We start from the raw sequence: 14,072 nt of genomic DNA, 5'->3' as shown, positions 1-14,072 counted from the left end.
TGTGTGGCCAGCTCAGCCCACCAGGGGGCGGGCTGGCTGGCATGTGGTGTGTGTGTGTGGCCAGCTCAGCCCACCAGGGGGCGGGCTGGCTGGCATGTGGTGCTGGGGGATTGAACCGTGGTCCCTGTGCTTCGCTGAACTTGTTCTAAGTAGGTGCTTTAGACCACTGAGCCATCTCTCCAGCCCGAAAAATAATATTTTAAAAAATGGCAAAACTACAGTGATAGAATGCAGACTGACCACTGACAGAGCCAGAAGAACTGGTTTTCATTGCTATATAAAAAGCTATGCTTTTGTTAGCCATGATGCCTCTAAGTCCTGCACCTGGGATGCTGAGGTAGGAAGATCATTAGCTCAAGGCCAGCCTGGGAAGCTTATCAAGACTCTGTCTCCAAAGAAAAAGGACTAGAAACATAAGATTGGTACTGTTTCATAGAAATCTGCAATGACCTTTAAATAAGGCTTCATCTAATGCATTTTTTGTATAGTCCTGCATAACTATCATATTGAGAGCTCTTTATTGTTCATGCAGGGGCATACTGCAACTTCTCTTGCCTTTTGAATTATGCTCTTTGCTATTTCCTATATGCTACTTCTGGAGGTATTAAAATATTTCAAGTTGTGTAAAATGAAAACAAAAAAAAAAAAAGGACTGGAGATACAGTTCAAGAGTGAAGCACTTGCCTAGTCGTGTGAGTCCCTTGGTTCAACCATCTAGTACCAAAACATTTATCCCCTCCCGTTATAGCTTAAATCTGGATGTCCCCCAGCAAAGCCTCACGTGCTTACAGGTGGAGCAGTGGGAGGTGGCTGGATCATGAATAAGTGACACTGAATTAGTCCACTGATTGGTTTAGCAGTGCTCTGGCTGTGGGTGGTGGATTAACTAAAGAGTGAAGACCACCCAGGTGGATGACCCCAACAATAGGGAAAAAAAGGGGGAAAGAAAGAGTCTCACTGCTTCCTACCTACCACACTACATACTGTCTCTCCTCTGTGGTGCCCCTCTGCCCTGCTTAGGAACCAGCCGACTATCAGTGGAAACCTCTACAAACTATGGCCAAAACAAACCTTTCTTCTTTTAACTTAGAGGCATTAGCCATTTTCTCCCAACAATGAGAAAGCGACTAAGCCACCTCCCCCAATGGAAGCACAGGGAGGACTCTCCAAGCACTTCTTACTCTTGATGAGGTGGAACATGCCAGAGACTTGATTCCTCAGCCTGCTCCAGAGCTGAGCCAGGGCTACTGACTTGTTTTTTTCAAGTGAGATTTGATGAAAATTCCAGCAGGGGATTTTTGGGAAAAGTTCCTCATCTCCAGTAAAATGAAGACTTTGGATACAGTTACACAAGAGCAGGATACCTGCAGAGTGGCAGCCTCGCTATGCTGAGTGGACAAGCCTGAAACAAAGGTCAATCTGATGAAGATGACAAGTTCAAGGCCAGCCTGAGCAATTTACCAAGCCCTAAGGGGTCCTAATCAGTCAGGATGGCTGATCCTAGAATGGATGTTAGGATGAGCTCTTAATTTTATTACTGATCCACTGAATTAGCCAATTCTAAAATTCTGGATACCCTTAGATACACCTTAGATGAGTTGAAATACTTTTTGTTTGTTTGTATATTTGATTGCTCAAGGTGAGGGATCATAATCAAGGGTGTTCCACCACTAAGCTATACTTCAGCCCTTTTTGTTTGAGACAGGATTCCAATAAATGTCCAAGGCAATCCTGTCTCAATCTCATGCATAGCCAGGATTATAGGCATGCACCAACATGCTCAACAAAATACCTTGATTTTTTTTTTAAATCTTATTTTATTTTTTTTATTTTTGGCAGAACCGGGGATTGAACTCAGGCCCTTCTGCTTGCCAGGCAAGTGCTTACTCTAGTGAGCCATCTCCCCGGCCCCCCCAAAAATCTTATTTTTAAAACCACTGTTAATCCAGTATTCCCAATAGCATCCTGCAAATCAGGCAGCTTTTATCTCTCCATACTCCTACCCAAAAGCACAGAACAGAGATCGTGGTGAGATATACAGTAGAGGCCTTTGGCTGTAAACACAGCCGTGTCTGATTTCCAAGTCTATCCTCCCCACAGATACTGCATTCCTCTCTAGCCTTTGACACCAAACATGGAGAGAAATGCCAGTATCTCTTGCATATGAGACAGACACATACCCGCTACCCCTCTGTGTACCCTGCAGTACAAACAATAGCTACACTAGTAATGGTGTGACCCACATGCACACACCCTCCTGGGCCTTCTTGCAATAAGCTTTCATCTGAGCAGGACAATATCAGCCTACATTTGCATTCTGGCCTGACTGCCCACTTGGACAAAAATGGGAACAGCCACTCTGTTGCGCAGCACCCTGCATACTCCCCTCCCAGCACCCACTGCACCAGTCTGAAGTTCTTCTGTCTCGGCCATCAGATGGGAGGCGGAGTTCAAGCCCTGTTTAGTTCACCCCATTTGTCTTGCCTTGTTTGCAGAGTCCAAACCAGCACAGATGTCACTAACCTGAGCCAGATGTTAACAGACAAGAGCATTAAGTTAAAAGGATTAAGGCAAAGTAGGAACAATGTTTGGAGGGAGAGGAGGGTAGTTAGGTGCGTCCCCAGAATCCCTGACTCACACTACCACCCGCATCAGCACAGCATCCTAATGCTTCCAGCACAGCAGGAAGCAACAGAGCACGTCTGGGCATCCAGCAGGCTGCTGCAACCTCACCTCACAGGCAGTGCGGCTCTTCAGAACCTGACACGCACCCATCAAATACACAGGCCACACAGACATGGACAATAAGCATCCTGTCCATGAAGAAAGATGCCAGAGCAAGAAGCCTGTTTTTGTCCTAGAAGAGTCGATGGCACTGTAGACAGACTAACAAACACACAAACTGGGCTCCAAAACCTATTTTGTGAATGCCAGTCTGGTTGGGACACTCTGTGACAGTAGGCCACTTCCTTGATCTCATAGTTGAAATTCCTATCTCAGCAAATGCCCCAAGAGTATGGCTTCCTAGGGAGGTGACATCAGGACCTTGCCTCCCTTGAGGGAAAGTCCTAGAAGCAGACACCACAGGAAGTGTGTCAGCTCTCAGCCTGGACGGAACCATCTGCATTCTTCTGAATAATTTCCGGGCTCCCTATCACCACCACCATTAGGAGTTTCCACGTCTCTGTCCCTCTATCTAACTTGTCACAGAAGTTCCTTCCATTCACGGAGGCATATACAGTGCTCAGCTTGGAGCCTGCACATCACAGACACTCATTAAACATCAGCTCCCCACACAGAATTCCCGGGTCACCTACTCATGTGCTGAAAGGTATCCTGGATGTTGGAAAAAGGATTTTTGTGAGTGCTGTTGCTTCTCTCATGATTGGAGAGGCACGGGGCTGCTCAGAACTTCACATCACGGGCTGTGCCCACACAGCCACTCATCCAGCCCAACCTCTACCTTCACAAGCTCCCTGTGTGCTAAGCAGCTTAGAACAGAAACTGGCTACTTCTCACAGAGTCAAAGCCTAACCAATTGAGGCTCTTCTAACAGAAACAAAAAGACTAGGGAAAGGGTTAGAAATTGTCTCAGGATAGCTGTGGGGACCTAAGGTAGCATTGGTCAGAAGGTGGCAAGGCTCAAGAAAAGGCCCTCCCAACTCCAGCAGCTTTCTCAGGTAGGAGCATCCTACCTCCAGGTGGGCCAAGGACTGCTCAGGCCACAATTCCCACACCAGGTGGAGGGCTGTCCAGGTAACCTTTCAGATGCCTCCCACACTCAGAACCATAGGAATGGAAGACACTTGGCCTGAGGAGGTTGTGGTAGCCTGTGGTCTGCATAAGCAGCAGCTATTGGACTCTGTGTGGGTTCCCCTTACATAGTATGTCTTCCCATCTGTGTGGGCTCTAGATGAGCCTAGAAAGTGCCTCATCTGTGAGGGCGTGGTCTGAGCAAGTGGCAGAACCTTTCAGACAGGCTCATCCATAGGCCAGACAGCCCTCTGTACCCCACTCACCCATTCACACTGCCCTGGAGCATCTCTCCAAGGGGAAGATTTAAGTCAGCCAAGAAAGAAGAGACCTACAATCTCCTAAGGCCTCAAGGCTCAACCAAGCCCACAGTTGGGGAGACCCTGGCCCCAAGATTTTATAAGTTAATTCCTCCTCCAGAGGCCTCCAGATAGCATCCAAAGCCTAACAGGCCCAAGGGTTCTAATCTCCAGAGCCGACCCTGCCCACCTCAAATCCAGGTCAAGACAATAAATCCACCCACCTGGACTGATGGGCAGGTGTCCAGCCCACACTGTTTCTGGGCACACAAGCCTTCACCAGTATGGTGGACTGACAACTGGCAGTCAGCTTAGAACACCCAGCTGAACTGACCCAGCACAGAGCTGGGCGTGGGAGGCCCACCTGAGGGCTGTCCCTGGTAGCATAAGAGGAGGACTGGAGAAGAAGGAAAGGTATTAGGAAGCTGTAGGGAGCTGTTACATTTTCCTGGAGGAACTTGTCACACCGGCTTTCCTGATGATGGGGGGAGCTCAGGATTTTGTCCCTGAGAATAACTATGGCACACTTAGGGGGAGCTCTGGTCCTTACTTTGAGCATCACCTCCTGGCTCCAGAGGGGAAGATAGTGCACTGTCCTGTGTGCTGGAGAAGCTTGTTGCACTGGCTTTCCTGATATGAACTCAGCTATTCTCACCCTCAGAGGAGCCTGGGATCTCACTGTCACTGAGGATGGCTGTAGTACTCTTGCAGGGAGCTCCGGCGCTTACTTTGAGCATTGCTTTCAGGTTCCAGGTAGATCCCTCAGCTTTCTAGCACAGATCCTTCATCTCACTGGCACAGACCTCCTAGCTTCCACCACTGACCTTTGGGTCTTCCCAGCACAGATCCATGAAGCAGACCTGCATGAGGCTTTGCTGTGGGCTGTTGGTTTCCAGCTAGACTTGTGGGAGGCATAGTTATGGGCTCTAGGTCTTCAGCTGGACTCACACAGAACATTGGTGTAAAATCCAGGCCCCCAACTAGATTTTTTTTGGTTTTTGGTGCATGTTCCTGCACTCTTTTTGTGTATGACTCTTTGGGTGACTATCATAAAATAATTCTATAAATTTTATGTCCTGTATGGTTACCCTTGAGAAGCCTTGACTATAAGAGGTCCCATTTGAGGGAGAGCTCTCCATTTGGATTCCTGGTCTCATTTCCAGGCCTGGAAGAGATAGTGTTAGGACTTGGCCCCCACGCCCAGGGGCTGAGGCAGGTAACTGCCCCTCAGTACCACCCCTGCCAAAGCCTGGCAGAATTTATGAACCACCCCATTTGCCTCTAAGTGCCTGTCACTCTCCCATTCCGTGTACCTAGCTTTTCTTTGAAAGGATATTAGTTCATTTTTTCACAGCATTTCTGGGTGCTCTGTTGCTGGAAGGTATCCAGATTTTCCTTCCACTGTGGTATGGAAAGTCCTCTAACTCCATGTTGGGATGTCCCATTTGGCTCTTTTCATAGACACCTTCCCTGGCTGACCTCCCACTCTCAACAGCCTCACTTGAAGCCCCACGCCTCTATGTGCCAGGCTGTTTCAGGTCCTGAGGATTCAAATGTGAAAAGACTAGGCCTGGGCGCAGGAACAATGGACCGCAGCCTGAGCAGAGGTCTCTCCAAGCTCTCCTGGCTCATTTGCATTCTACTCTTTGCCCAGCTTGTTACAGCCTTTTAGTGGCTTCCAGTGCCCAAGCCTTGTCTGCCCAGCTATAGTACCTGCTCCTAGAAGCAGGCTCCCATGTTCTCCAACCTATACTCACCCCCTTGCAGGCTGGTGTGGGGCCCTGCTCCATGTGGATGTTAAAAACAAAAACTCCTTTCCCCCTAATTAATGCTTCCAGCTGAAGCCTGATGGCTGCCACTGGATTCTGCCAGCTGGGCCTCCAGCATGACACAGCATCCTGCCTGGCTTCCCTGAAGAGCAACCCTGCATGACAAAGGCTTCTCTGACAATGGGAGGAAGAGGTCTGCTCTTATTGTTTACGGCAGCCCCCACCCCAACGTGCTCTGCAGCAGGCTCGGGAGCTGTGGCTTCCATCCACACTCCAGTCTTCTACCTTATGTGCTGTATATTGTCTCTGATTCCAATCCAACGCCTATGACATCAAACCCCCACGATCTTCCTTCTTACCCCAGCCCCAGAATGCCTGAACAAGCAACCTAAGCTTTTCATCTCAGGTTTCATCCCCCATTGAGGCCAGAAGCCTCAGGGGTGTCCAGGGCTCCTCCTTGTCCCCCAAATCCAAGCAATCACTGCAAGCTGTGTCACTCAAATATATCTGACATTTAACCTTCTTCGGACCATTACTAGATACACAACCTCAGTTACAGGTCCATCCCCTGGGACCTGGACACCATCTGCAGCCTCCACCACCCAGGGCCCCGGCTCCCAGGCACAGTCCCTTCTGATCTGTGGCTGCCCACTTCTACTCTGCTTGAAGTTCCTTCTTCCATCTCATACCTGCAAGCTAAAAGCCAGGTCCTCTGCCAGGCTCAGGAAGTTCCTTGCTCTGAGCACTGCCTGCTTCACTGCCCTTGCCTTTGGCCTCACAGCTTGCTATTCCTTCCCACAACCCAAACCGCCCCAGGTTTCCTCACCTTCAGGTGCACCATTCCTTCTCCCTGAAAGCCCTTCTGTAAGTTTCTTTTCTTCCATTAAGATTTGGTTCCCAGCTGTCTCCTCAGGAAGCCTTCCCTGATTGCAGTGTCTAACATCATGCTGCTGTAAAGAGACCTTCACGCTTTCCTCTACTGCAGCATTCACATTCACATCAAATGTAAGAGTTTAAAGTGTATTTCTCCCCACACGCAGTAGGCTCCTTGAGGCAGGGAATGTCCTTGTTCACTATTGTAGCCCAGGGTCCAGCAGAGGACCCTGAACAGCATAGAAACAGAGCCCAGCAATTATAAGCTTATACTGACTGCAAGACAATCAAGCAAGCCTCTCTGGTCTGTTGCATCCTACTCCCTACACACAATTTCGCTTTATCCATTTTGTGCCACTGCTACAGCCTAAAACCTCTTCCACCCTCACTCAGACCTGCTCCCAAATTCATTTCTTCCATGAAATCAACTCGTACCAGCCTCATTTTATATATTGTTACTATGGAAACTGCCTCCTGCCCTTTATCCTTCACAACCCTTGGGTTAGTCAGCAGTTAGGTCTGGCTGCATAGCTAGATACAAGTCAGCAGTAAACACGAAGAAGCTCTGAAAGGTTCAAGGCCTCTGTTCACAAAGCTGGAATGAAATGCCAGATGGTGCACTACCCCAGAGCTAGGCAGTGGGTTTGAGGTCTGAAGAGCAGGGTTCAGATCTCTGTTCTGCCATTTATTTGTGACTTGAATGTGTCATTAACCACAGAGACTCGGTTTCCTCAAATACACAATGGGGTTGATGACTGCTTCACAGGTTGATACTGCTAACAGCCTTCATGGAGCGAGTTTTGTAAAATACTGTGAAAACTGTGAAGCCACACCAAGTACAGATTATTTCAGTCACCGGGGCAACTAACCACCTGTCCAACCTTACTGTCCACCCCTCTCAGCAGTTTTGTCCTTGAGAATCAAACAGTATCTATGGAACCTCTTCCAGGAAAGATGCAAATGTACAACAGCTTAGTGGACACTTACAGGAGATTATTAAGGACCATACCACAAGGCTGGACAGCCACAGCCCAAACAAGAGTGCTAGAAAGCCCAAGGCCCGCAACCTGTCCCAGATACATGTGCCTGTTCATTCCCAGGTACCAGAGATGAAAAACAAGGTAGAAAAGGCCAGTCTTCAAGGAAAGCAACCTCAAGCTAAAAATGAACTCTAGAGCTTTCATCAGAATCTGAGAAAGGGGAAAAGCTAAAGAGTTCTCCTTGAGAAATAAAGACCCAATTTCTCTTCCATAAAGCAACTGATATACAGAAAGATTAGATGTTATAAAAATCCAAGATTTCTTGCTCTACTCTGCCAAGGGCTTTCGCTGACCTCTGTAAGGCCCTACTCCAGCTGGGTACCTAGGACCTAGGCATGAGTCTCTTCTAACTCTGTTCTGCCCACATCTCAGTCTGAGCTTTACACAGAAGACAATATAGGCCTGAAGCTGAGCGACTGAGCTCAGAGGCCCAGAGGAAGACAGTAGCCCCTCTCCAAAGAGCACAAAAAGGTAAGTTATGCAGAATTGTCATCAGGTTTGGAGACTTATCAAAAACTGTATTTTGCCTGTCTATACCTTCTATTCTCTCTCTGGGCACAGGATTCCCCCCCCCCCATGCTAACCATCTACCTCCTGCTGTCCTTCCACGATCTGAAGTATAAAGCACATAACTTTAAGACAAAGGCAGCAGATCCCAAAGCTGAACTGAAACTGGAGGTCAATGTGAAAGACCATAAAAGTGAGTATGAGAACAGACAAAAAGCAGCCTCCTACGAGAACATCTGCACAAACCTGCAAGACAGAAATGATGAAACCCAGCCAGGCCCGAGTGAGATCTTGGCCAGAGACACAGCTTCCACTGAGTCACAGCACGTCACAGCTGGGGAGGAACCATGTGGAACACCTCACACTCAGAGGAACCTGTTGGCTGGCTTCAGGGGAAGTGACCATCAGCTGCCTGCCTTCCTCAGGTCCTACCTCTGGGCCCACTGGGGAGATTCCAGGGCACCAGAAATCCAGAGTAATGGAAACATGCAAGCCTCTCTCCAGTGTGTCCTTCCATATTTGCTCTAACAGAACTAGCATTATGGACCCTTGCAGCCAACATATATGAAACTGAGCCCCAGGGTGTGTACTCTAAAATATTTAGGATTTGTTCCCTTTTGTAGGCTCTGTTACTACATTGCACTACTCCAGCTATACCACCTCTGTGTGCCCAAAACTAGGAGTATCTGCCCCAAACAGGCACTTAATGAGCATGTGCTGGAATTTTATCTCTAAAGCGAGAAAACACTTTCAGAATCTAACACCTGGCAGAGTCCATGTGTAAAATTTTCATAAGCATACTTCTAGGTACACAAACCTGTCCTGGCCAATGCATATTGGTGAGTATGTGGGAGGTTAGTAGATTAGCTGGCCAAACCTTAAATCTCTCCAGGCTGTGCCTGACAGTCATTGAATACATGAACTTGCAGAAATTCATGAAAGCAATGTCTTTGCTGTTCTCTGGACTTCTCCCTCTTGGGGAGGAGGACAGGGATGATAGTCTGGGAGGTTTCTCGAGCATCTACATTTTGAATCTAATGGCTGTGAAGCTAGCCACTAAAGAACAGACCTTGGCTTCAATAAGGAGTCCACAAGCACACCCATGTGAAGATGGGCATGCACTGGGTAATCGTGTACATAGCACACGCATTTATTACAGGCTAGCATGTACTGGATATATCACAGCCGATAGGCATTCACCAACAGCTGATTATTAGATGAGTGATAACACTTCAGTCCTTTAATTAAGTGCTGTTAGCAAATCAAGTGTTTCAAAAATAAATAAATAAATAAATACCACCATAAGCCATGTTCATCTTAGGTTCAGTACTTCCTAAGGAATCAAGAACACAATCTTTAAAAAAGTGGTCACTCCAAGCTATAAGTTTCAAAGAGAAATCACAGCAGAAGGAAAGTTGGCTTTCCTTAGTGAGATGCTCTAGGCAAGTTAGGTCACTTCTGAGCCTCAGTGTGCTCATCTATAAAATGGGGTTGACAAACCCTTACCTCGAAGGATACTTTTAAAAAATTGAGTGACAAGGGGTCAAGGGTAGGAGGGGAGCTGCCTTGTAAAGCCGTATAAACACATTATTATTTCAGCAATCTGCTAATCACAGATGACATTTTACCCAGAACGTGTTACGAAATTACTGCCTCTGAGCCTACTTATGCAGCAGGGACACTTGACACAGGAACTGAGAAGACTGATCTGTGCTGTTTAAGTTGAATCCAATTTCAAACACTCAAAGGGAGTTTCCTCAGATCCCAGAGCATTCTGGCCACCTTCTAGCGTCTGTCAGGGCATTGTGTTCCTCTATAATTGGGCTGTCTCGAAATCCAGGCAATTTCCTCCCGGGGCCCCTGCCTGCCCAGAGCCCAGATTCCAGAGGTTTAGGACCCAGCCCCAGCGCTAGGCAGGAGGAGCCAGGCCCGGGAAGGCCGCGCCCCTCCCTGGGCACAGGGCGGCTCCTTCCTGTGCTCCGGAGCTACTGCGCTTGGGCTTGGCCAGGCGGCGCTCTTGCTGTGTCACTTTCAGCCGTTGGAGGCTCCAGCGCCGCGGAGCCCGAGGCTGCCGCCTGGCTTTTTCCCTCAGGGTCGCTCTGGCCCGTAGCGGAGGATACCGGGCTTTGGGCGACATGGGTCGGCTGGGCTGCGGATGGCTGCGGGCTGAGCCCAGGCTGCGGTGGTGGGGCAGAACCTGGGCCTCAAGGTCCTCAGGCGGAAGAATTGGGGGGCGGGGGCAGAGTGCGCAGATTCTCTCCCCGCTGCAACGACCTCGCACCGGCCAGGCACTCTGGTACAAGGGTCAACTCGCTGGTGGAGGGGGTGTCCACACCCGCAGGCCCTCGGCTCCGCCCCTCCCTAGTTTGCGGGGTGAGGGGGCTTCAGGGACGAAAAAGGGAGGGGCCGTGCCTGCAGACGAGGAATTCCCCCTCGGCCACCAAAGCACACGCGACTCCAATAGTCTCACTCGACTCAGAGACTCAAGATTCTTTCCCAGGTATCCGGGCGCGCCGAAACCCACATGACAGCTGCCGAAGCTGGCAAAGAGGGGCTGCTAGACCGATCCGGCAGGGACTCTGGGCCCACGCGGGTCCCCCTACGCCGCAGTCTGCCCAGCCCCCACCCCACGCCTAAGCGATGTGTACACACACAGACAGCCGGGCGGGGGAGGCGACGCCTCACTCCTCCGGGTGGGGACAAGCTTGGCGCCGCCAGCCATCTACTTGCCGCGCCCCCTTTCCGCTCACACACACCCCCAGCCCTAACCCTGAGAACTCCGTGAAACCAAACAGAGCCAAAAGCGCGAAGGCGAGGGGCTTGGATTCTAGATTGTCTTTTAATGTCAAAGGAGAGAAATACCCACCTCAGGCGCGCGGCCCTGGGGTCTCCTCCGGTCGTATCCAAGCACTGCACACGATCCTTGGAGACCCCAGATCTCTGCCGCAGCACAAGCCACGGCCCTCCGCTCGATCTCCCCTACTACCCGCGCCTGAGACAGTCGCCTGCTCTCATCTTGGTGAAGCCAAGCCGGGAGCCCACCCCGCAGCTGCTAGGGTCACTCGCCACCCAGAGCTGGCTTTTAGAGCGGGTCAACTTAACCCCTGCTCCTCTGGGTGTATCTAATTCCCAAGCCCGATTACACCTCGGCGACAGAAGTAATCAAGTAAAAAGCCAACAGAACCACAACCGTAGGGATTTGCTAGAGCTGCCATCCAGCAGATCTCCCAATTCGGTTTCCTCCTGTGCTCCCATCCCCAGGTCCCCGAGGCCCCCCACGGCCCGTAAGCTCACCGGGGACGGAGGGAGGGGTCACAGCCTGTCTAGACCAGAGATATCCCTAGCCCGCGGGGACCAGCGTGCACATACACTCACACCGGGAGATGCCCTAGACACAATCTGTCACCATGGCGGGGAGGGGCTGCTTGGAGAAACACTCTGAGGGACCCTCCATGCGGCAGCCCGGAGCGCTGCAGCCTCCGGCCCCGACCATCCTACCTCAGCGGAGCGCGGTCACAACAGCTGCAAGTTTGCCGGGTACCAGACCAACTGCGCGCTGCAGCAAATGCGGGCTTCAAAACAAAAGGGAGTGGAATCGGGCTCGCTCGCTTCCTCCTCCCGGGTCGGAACCCGGCACATGACAGCAGCTACATAGAGCGCAGCTCCAGCGCGAGTCGGGCTCCAGCCGTGCGTCCCCCCACGAGCCCCCCTCCGCGCCGGAGCTCCAGGGCCTCGGCTCTCCACCGGGCGGGGAGTAGGACAAACCCAGGGAGGGGGCGAGGTCATGGACAGCATTACCCCACAGAGGGGAAGAGGGGACGGTGGAGGGGTGCGAACGCGGGGCTGGCTGAGACGCAGGGAGGGGGAAGGGGGCTAATTGTTTAGGGTGGTTTTCCCAGATTTATCTACGAGCACGCGCGCGTCTCTCAGCCCTCCTCCCCAGCCCCCAGTCGATCGGCAATCGGAGACCACTCAAAGAGGAGGGCAGCCAAGGATGCTCACCTCGGGGTTCCTCTGGCAGTCGCGCCAAGCTTGCGTCGGGGTGGGGGAAGGGGGCAGGGAAGGGGAAGGGAGGGACGCGGCTCCAAAGAGCCTACTCCTGCCTCGAGTTCCGCGCGTCCCAGCTGCGGAGCGGACCGGGCGCCCCGGCGCACCGACCAGCCTAGAGGGGAGGGAGGGAGGGAAGGGACGGAGGGAGGGAGGGGCGGGCAGGGGGAGGGAGTAGAGGAAAGGAAAAAAAAATCGGTCTCGTTCTGACACAGGGAAAGAGAATGTAGGAGAGTGACGTCCGGGTCCCGCCTCCCCCTCCGGCCACGTGCAGACTTGAAAGGAAAGAGGGCGGTGGCAGGCCTGCTGGGTAATGTAGTCCGCCTTTCTTTGCGAGGACGGCGGGCCCTGTAGAACCGAGTGCCGCGGGGACGCCAGGCGGTAGCCAGAGCCTACGAGACTGCTCAGTCTAGCAACGCTAAAACTTACCACCCAACGATGCTCTGGCCACGCCGCGGCCTGGGTGGGGCCTTCTTTGGTGAGAGGGGCTGAGGCCAGAGGCACGGTCTGCATTTGGTGTTAAGAGTGTAGAAAGCTATAAGGATGAGGACTTCTACACTTAAAGCGCATCCTGCCTTAATGGCAGATAAAAGGGAGCTTTGTGTATGGGGGAGGGGGGGCGCGTTGGTGGCGTCATTAATGCTGCATTAAGTGCCATCGTCGGTTATTGAGGTGCATATGTTACCATTAACATTTGCGCATCGCTGTGGCAGGGGCGGGATGTTGTAATTAGGTATGCACTTTGCAACCAATTAATTTTCCATTGGCCATGCTAAAGGCTGGGACAAGGTAGCTGGGCGTAGTCCATGCTGTAGATAATTTAGTCATCACTTAACCAAATCACCACTGTTAAAACTAAACTTGGCACAGAGCCACCTCTAGGAAAAAGTTAAAATGCTATGGCCCACCAAGCAAGAAAGTCACACACATAGAACTCCTGTAGAAATCCATACATTGATGAATTCTTACATTTGCTGAGCCTTCCTACAGACTAGGCACATCTGGGAATGCCAAGACAGGAAGACTCTTACTCTGAGATCCCAAGAGTTTGGTTTCAAAGGCCCACAGTCCGTGAAAGTACAGGAGATAAGTCAACATTTAACATAAATGTAAGCACAAAGAGCTATGGAACCCCCAGAAGAGCAGGCAACCAGGATGGCATGGGAGGGGGCAAGGAAAGGGTATTCATGCAAAGAATTACTATGATGCCTTTTCCCCTAAGATTTTTAACGAAGGGAAAGAAATGGACATGCATCTGACTAAAGCTACAGAGGATAAAGGCTCTGGATGCCAGAGAAGAGAGCTGATTTTGACTGGGGCAGAAATTTGGCGTGACAGAAGGGGCAAGTGGAACTGGGCAGTGTAGAAAGCGGGCAGTGAGTCCAGAGGGCAGGAGGAGCCTGGGACAGCTTCCCAGAAGAGGTGAGCTTAGCAAGGGCTTGGAAGGATAGATGGGATTTTGTTTTATGTAGAGAATGTGTATTTGAAGCTTGAGCTATGGAAGGAGCTAGTCAAGTAATGGATAGAAAGCAGGACAGTATCCACATCCACATAGTTAGTTTGGCACAAGCTAATTTCATTGTGCCAAAGTGCATGGTGGGTAACACACACCCAAATCCATGCCTGCTAGAGAAAGGCAGCAGGCCCAGAGATTCCAGCAGCCTGACCACAGCCAAGAATTGCCAAGAGGCAGAGAGGACACTGGAAGCCTGGTGTCTGGTGCCAGGCCTAGGGCTGCCTCGCACCAGAGGAACAGGCTTCCACACACCCGACTCTTCCTGCTG

At 51.0% G+C, this 14,072-nt stretch overlaps 1 protein-coding gene across 5 annotated transcripts in view; it reads right to left on the bottom strand.

Moving 5' to 3' along the window:
- Window positions 1-12,434, bottom strand: part of Ctif (cap binding complex dependent translation initiation factor) — a 315,277-nt gene extending 302,843 nt beyond the window's left edge. For 4 of the 5 annotated variants that reach the window (XM_023714712.1, XM_023714720.1, XM_004623636.2 and 1 more), the window contains exon 1: window positions 12,244-12,434. The gene's annotated coding sequence lies outside the window, so the exon portion shown is untranslated. Of the gene's footprint in view, window positions 1-11,739; window positions 11,814-12,243 lie in introns of all 5 variants that reach the window. The other variant, XM_023714714.1, reaches the window with a different exon arrangement.
- Window positions 12,435-14,072: the final 1,638 nt, after the last annotated feature.

This window comes from Octodon degus, unplaced genomic scaffold, assembly GCF_000260255.1.
Source record: "Octodon degus isolate 3935 unplaced genomic scaffold, OctDeg1.0 scaffold00003, whole genome shotgun sequence".
NCBI lineage: Eukaryota > Metazoa > Chordata > Mammalia > Rodentia > Octodontidae > Octodon > Octodon degus.
Note: the sequence above shows the minus strand (reverse complement) of the source record. Positions and strands in the feature narration are given on the sequence as shown.